The sequence below is a fragment of the Schistocerca serialis genome, chromosome 1 (assembly GCF_023864345.2).
Source record: "Schistocerca serialis cubense isolate TAMUIC-IGC-003099 chromosome 1, iqSchSeri2.2, whole genome shotgun sequence".
NCBI lineage: Eukaryota > Metazoa > Arthropoda > Insecta > Orthoptera > Acrididae > Schistocerca > Schistocerca serialis.
The window spans coordinates 511505337-511512409 of NC_064638.1; the positions used below are offsets into that span (position 1 = coordinate 511505337).

The 7073-nt window shown below is 40.7% G+C and overlaps 1 pseudogene; it reads left to right on the forward strand.

The window, feature by feature from the left end:
• Nucleotides 1-3640: 3640 nt before the first annotated feature.
• On the forward strand, nt 3641-3758 carry LOC126419776 (5S ribosomal RNA; annotated as a pseudogene).
• The last annotated feature ends 3315 nt before the right edge of the window (nt 3759-7073 follow it).

The following is a 7073-nucleotide window of genomic DNA, read 5'->3' on the forward strand; positions in this document are numbered from 1 at the left end:
TTCACCCTTAATGGTGCAGCCTCTCAGTATCCAATTTATCATTTTAAATTATTTATCTTTTGAAATCATTTAGCCTACGTAATCGAATAAGGGATCTAGCATTCCACTATCCGACTAGTAGTACGCCAGATTTGTTTTTCTCGATGGTAACACCATCCTGAGAAGTCATCACCCAGATATGCAAATTCAGGCTTACTTTGCCTTTGGAATGTTTTACTCAAAACGATAGCATCGTCATTAATCCATACAGTAGAAGAGTATCTGAATGCTGAAGCGTCAGAAATTTAGGAAAGGCTGTTGATTTTCAACGAGCAAACTGTTTATATATTTTGTTGTTCATTCAATGAGATAACTTGATTACTAAATAGAATACCATAGCCCATTTGACAGACTCCCGCTCTTGATTACTTTGATTTTATCTTACATTTCTGCATTTATTGTGTGTGATTATCTCCCGTTAACCGAACCGAGACGGCTAGTCCAATAGCCTGCACATTTTAAGCAACCTTTACCATTCTTTTCAGTGTTATCCCAGCAACTGGTTAAATGAGCTTCTAGTAACTGTATTTGGGGGCTTTATTCAGTGTATCTTCTTCTTTGAAGTTGTCTATGACTCTGTCCTAGTTCACAGTCAGGACAGAACTCTGCAAGGCGGATAGGCACCGTAACAGAGACGCCCTGCGTTACTGTGAGAAGTTGAAAATAGATTTAGTGCGAATCAGTAAAGTCTGATGGCAGAAATAACGATACTTCCGGTCAGGAGAGTGTAAGATTATCAACACAAAATCAGAGGCGATGTAGGAATAGATTTAACAATAGAAGATAGGAATGTGAGTGAACTAATACGAACAGCATTCTAAACGCATTATCATAACCAAGATAAACACAAAGCCAGCATCCTCCACAAATACAAAAGTTTGTCTTTCAATTAGAAATTATTCAAATAGTTAAGGATACAGACCCTGTGACTTACCTTTAGAATACCGAACGAGGAAAGGCAAACCGACGCTTATAGCATTTGTGAATTTAAAGGAAGCTTTTGGTAATGTTGACTGGAATGCACTCTTTGTAATTCTGACGATAGCTGCGATAAATTATAGGAAGCTAAAGGTTATCCACATCTTGTACAAAAATGAGACTGAAGTTGTAATAGTCAAATGACATGAAAGTGGAGGAGACAGATTTGTAGTCTATTTCCGATATTATTCAATGTGTACACTCAGCAAGCAGTAAAAAAAAAAAAGCAAACAGGAAGTGGCTAAAGGAATAGAACTTGAGGAGGAAAAAATAAAACCTTTGAGATCAGCCGATGCCATTGCAGTTCTATTAGAAACAGAAAACGACTTGGAAGATGAGGTCATCGGAATGGATAACGTCTGGGAAAGGAAATATAAATGAATGTCAACAAAAGTCAAACAAAGGTAACGAATGTAGGTGAATTAAATCAATCGATGTTTAGGGAACTAGATTAGGAAATAAGACACAAAAAGTAATTGACGGAAATAAATGATGATGTCTGCAATAGCGAAGGTATAAAATTCAGCTGGCCACCAGAAAGAAAAATATTTCTCAAATGAAGTAAGTTATAAACATCAAATATAAATTTAAATACATGTGGGGAGCATAGCCTTGTGTGGAAGTTAAACGTGTTTGGGAAACAGTTCAGACAAAAAGAGAATAGAGACTTTTAAAATGTGGTGTTATAGAAGAATGCTGATGGTTAGATAGACAGGATAAAACAATTGAAAAAAAAATCGTCAAATGTTTTGTGAAGTTATTTGTATGGAAGTAAGAAATTCGGTATCCCATTTGTCCATCCCCCCTCTTCGTCTGGCTATGAAAGTTCGGACAAAAATTTTCCCTCAAACCACTAATTAGGGTTTTCTTAATTACCCTCACTACTTTCAAGCAATCAGAGGTTTCTTGCATAACTCGACCTCATGCTGATAAGTCTGATATTCCATCGACGCATTTCCCACTCTTTGTTTAGCTTTCAAGATTCCGATAAAAATCGATTAAGCCGTTTTCCCTCGATCACTTACTAAATTTTTCTTAATTACCCTGTTTAGTTACAAGCAATTAAATAATTTCTTTGCAAAACTAGACCTTAAGCCGGTCAAATTGATACTTCAAATATCAATTTTTAGCTTTTAGTTCTTCTATGAAAATCCGTACAAAAATTTTCCCTCATATCACGAATTAAGTTTTTCTTCATTTCTCTGTTGACTTAGAAGCAAATAAACAGTTTTAACCGAAACTAGACTAGACCTCACGCAGGCCAGTTTGATACCCCATTTGTCCATTTCCCACTCTTCGTCTGGTTATGAAAATTCGAACAAGAGCCCATTGTGTAACTTACAGCTAGTCTTGTTTTCGCCCCACTCGAACATCTGACAAATAACTAACGAAGAGGTACTGAGCCAAGTTGGGAAGAAAGGAAAATTACGGTACAGCTTGTCTGAAAGAACGGATCAGTTGACAGATCACATCCTGAGGCCTCAAAAAATCGTAAATTGTTAATGGAGGCAAGTGGATGTGTATGTTGGGGCTGGGGCAGTGGTAGGTGTTGTACTCACAGCAACCCAGGAACAAATTTCGGAGAAACAAAATAATGTGTTCTTGTTAATGTAATATTCCTGAATCTCACCTTTGTTTTGCTGATTACATCATACTGTTTGCATCTAGTGCAGATGAATGGCAACAACCATTTGTATAGCTTAATTGAGAAAATTTGATAGAAGACCAGAAAGCCAAAAATAATATATAACCAACACAACAAAAAGAAAATTGTAAAAATTAATCAAGAAATCACAGCATGATTTGAAGAGTTTTTTGATTTGGGGCATTTGAAGACCATTAATGGTTGGAAAGGAAAATAAATAAACAGATGACAAAAAACAATTTTGAGTGGTTTTGGTAAACTAAATCCAGTTTTCAAAATAAATAATGCACTAACGAGTCTGCAACAGAGCTTAAAATCTGTTTACTTAAAGAGTTTTGACTTAGAGATGTGCGATATTGACCCTAAATGCAAAAACTATCGAGGAACTGAGGGTTGGTCGTTGAACAGTGGGGAAACGCATGCCGGGATTTACTTGGAGCTACAGGAAAGTAAACGAATGGTCAGGTAACAGACTGGAGTAGAAGAAAATTGTAACCGCAAACAAAATGAAATGGAAATTAGCAGAAGATTTAGATAGCCAAATGGATTGCAAATGGACCAAGAAAAATTATGACAGTTGAGTGCAAGAGCATGCCAAGCCAGGGACAGAAGGAAAGGTTTTCAATAGATACTTACATTCCAGTAGGACCGCCAAGCACTATTATAGTAGCCAGAAAGACCAGATGGGCACCCAGCATATGTTTTCGTTTGTCCGTCAAGACGGCAGATGAAGGATTTGACAATATTTACGACTTCACAGGATAGACATATGCAGGTGTATTGCAGATATAGGTTAAACTAAACATGACACAAGATTTTACAGGAATGCTTTCAAAAAGTGACATTTATGGTAAGGAGGGAATCAAACAACAACGAAAGTTGTTAGCAACTAATTTGATTGTCATGACATAGAATCTGAGTTGGTCAATAAACACACACACAGAGAAAGCAAATTTTGCAGAACGAGAAGTCAGTGGGGCAAACGGCCTTACCGCAGTGGTAACACCGGTTCCCGCCAGATCACCGAAGTTAAGCGCTGTCGGGCTGGGCTAGCAATTGGATGGGTGACCATCCGGACCGCAGAGCGCTGTTGGCAAGCGGACTGCACTCAGCCCCTGTGAGGCAAGCTGAGGAACTAGTTCATTGAGAAGTAGCGGCTCCGGTCTCGGAAACTGACATTATGGCCGGGAGAGCGGTGTGCTGATCACATGCCCCTCCATATCCGCATCCAGTGACGCCTGTGGGTTGAGGATGACACGGCGGCTGGTCGGTACCGTTGGGTCTTTATGGCCTGTTCGGGAGGAGTTTAGTTTTTTAGTTTTAGTTGGAAGTCAGTGGGATATATCGCTACTAATGCCATAGACTCAGACCTAACCCTGCTTATCCACCATTGCTCACAGACGCTGCCTTTCTCCAAGGTACAGCATAAACGAGATGCTTACAGACTGTTCGCTGCCTGGTAATGACAAGCACTGAAGTACCCAGGTTACAGCCCACCAGCAAATGCTGCATTCGTCTTAAAGGCAACACTAACTGTGAGTCAAGTGACTCAGAGGCAGTTATTAAAATAGGTCATCTATTTTTCCTGTGTGATGGAATGTAGCTGAGTTGTCATCACATCTGACTGCCGCGAAGAGGACCCGAGTTCCATTCCTGGTACTGTTAGTAGTTTTTCCTTGGAGAGAGGGCTGGAACGAGTTTGACGTAGCATTTTGATGCCTTTCGAGGAGCTACTTTAATGAGAAATTGGTACTCGAAGGTAATAATAATGGTTTTGTGCCCTTCAGTGGCCATGCGCAGGTCCTTCAACTGGATGCCAATTATGCGACTTACATGTCCGTAACCACCCCAGTTATCAAACTGGGAAAGGAGACCAACGATTTAATGTCGAATAGTCACGTTTCTTACTTGGTGATCTCTCACAGGATTGAGAGATGAAGCTGAAGTCCGGGCTGGTCTCAGGAATGTTCTGTCAGGTACAGATCTGGTATATTGCTGGTCACAGAAGTACCCCAACATCACGCAGACAGTACGTAGAGACACGTACCGTGTGTGGACGAGCATTGTCCTGTCGAAAAATGGACCACTGTATTGTTCCATTGTAGGTGACACACGAGGACGCAGAGCGTACACGACATGTCGTTGTGTCGTCAGAGTTGTGGTTTAATCAGTACCAACCTTGATGTGAAGCCATACCCTATGGTTCCCCATACTATGAAGCCATGAGTAACACTGCTGTGTCTCTGCAAAATATTTGTAGAATGAGACCTCTCCCCAGGTCGTGATCATACCCGCTGGCGGTATGTATGGGGTAACACATAATGTTCCAGGGAGTTCATTACTTGTTCTCAGATGGCAGGCGCAGATGTAAAGGACGTGCGATGTGCTTGGTGCACAATACTTTGCTCCTCCCTTGTGGTGGTCAGACGTGGTCGACCAGAAGCTTGACGATCGGTTGTCTGCCCTCACGTCGCCATGTAGTCCAACATCGGGCCACTGACAGATACGAACGTCCCCCCCCCCCTCCCAAAATCTCTATATTGCACGACTCAATCAGCTCGCCAAGTGGAGATGCACTATGAGGCCCCTTTCAGACTCTTGTCAGGTACTGACAACTGTGTCTCACGCGAGTAGGCGGCATTTCAGTATCCTTCACAGTGATCCCTCAACATCTGACACTGTTCACGACTCTTATATACCCTACCAGGATTGGTAACAACTCCAAACACGTACAACACTAACGCACACTGGTGGCTGTTTCACCTCCCACAGAACTTGAAACTAATGATTCGCATGCCCCCGATGGTGTGTAGTTGTAACAGACATCTTCCGGGTGGATCACAGTTTTTGTCAGGCAGTGTAACTACATTAATTCATCGTATTCTTAGGCCAAATAGCCTTAATTTTTATTAGAGTCCATTGTATTCTTGGAGTTACGTAAGTCGACCCATCATGTTGGTGCAATAAAATCCCAGTTCAAAGCACGTGCTTGTCTTCTACTTCTGTGACGAATACTTCATTCTCGTTGACATGTTAACATTATTATCAGACAGCGGTGGCGACCCTCAGTGTTTCCGGATGTTGCAGCGTTGGATATTCGTGAACTTGCTTTCGTTTCTATCAACATTTTCACAGCGACCAAAGGAAGTACGTGAGCTCGAGTACCTGGTGCAGCAACCAACAAACATGGCAAAAAACTTCAATACCGCGCGCCCGCCATACTTACGGCACGCACGTCTGAAGTCATGCACCTTTATTTCAACTCTTGTGGCCACAACCATCCTCCGCAGTACTTCAGCGTTTTGAGTATTCTTATATAATGGAGTATTTCATCCTTAAAAAAAATCTGATGACCTTGTAGCACTAAGTTAACTACTCCTGTATGGCTTGACAGACGTTCCTCCAGAGTCTACCATATTTTGGTAAATGTTGTAATTATTCTTCTTTTGTCCCCTATTTTAAAAGCATCTTTGCGTTTTTCACCTTAGCTGATTCATCTGTAGGCCCACATCTCAGATGTTTCCGGTTCCTTCGGTAATGGCTTTCCCACGAGCATCGTTTCGCTTTCATACATTGCTGCACGCCAACAGCTGCGAAAATTTCTTCCTCGGATTGGTGAAGAAAGTTTTGGTTGTAATAGAGTCTACAGACACCACAAACTTTCTGAATGACACAATTGGCACACAGGATGCCATTGGTTAATATCCCTGTATCTTGCATTCTCTACTGCTGCATAGTTTCGGTTCTAATTCTACACCAGTTCCAAGCGATTGTAGCACATTAATTGGATGTACTTCGACTGTCATTGCAATATTAGTATGTTCATTCGATGCGTTATAAAGTCATTTGCAAACAGTCTACATCTCGTATGTAGGCGCCTGCGAGGGGGGCAAGATGGGGCACTTGCCTCCTACTGGAAGCTCGAGATATAGACTTCATAACTATTACAACATTTTGGACAATTTCTAGCGACGATTGTCTCCCACTGCACTAAATAGTAGATTTAGCATTGCCGAGTTGGGGTGAAAGTACTGAATACAGTGATTTGTAAGATTTTAATTGTGTTTCTACATTTTGAGGGGTAGTAATCTAGCACTTTTTTCTGATTATCTTTTTTATCCAATAGATTTACTCAGCCGTAATGTTTTTTGCTCTTTCCGGTTTTTAATTATCCGTAAAAACTTAATATAAAGTATTGGTACACGAATTAAAAATTTTTATTGTGAATAATTCGTTGAATACTATCAATTTCATCATAAGGAAGATGTAATTCAAGATCGCTGAATCCAAATCGTGGCATTCGTATACACATGAATAACACCAAAATATGTACTTAGCGCATACTAATAAGGTTTTCTTCCCATTTTTGCATCCGGGTAACGTACCGAGGAGAAATACTGAGTTCATACCT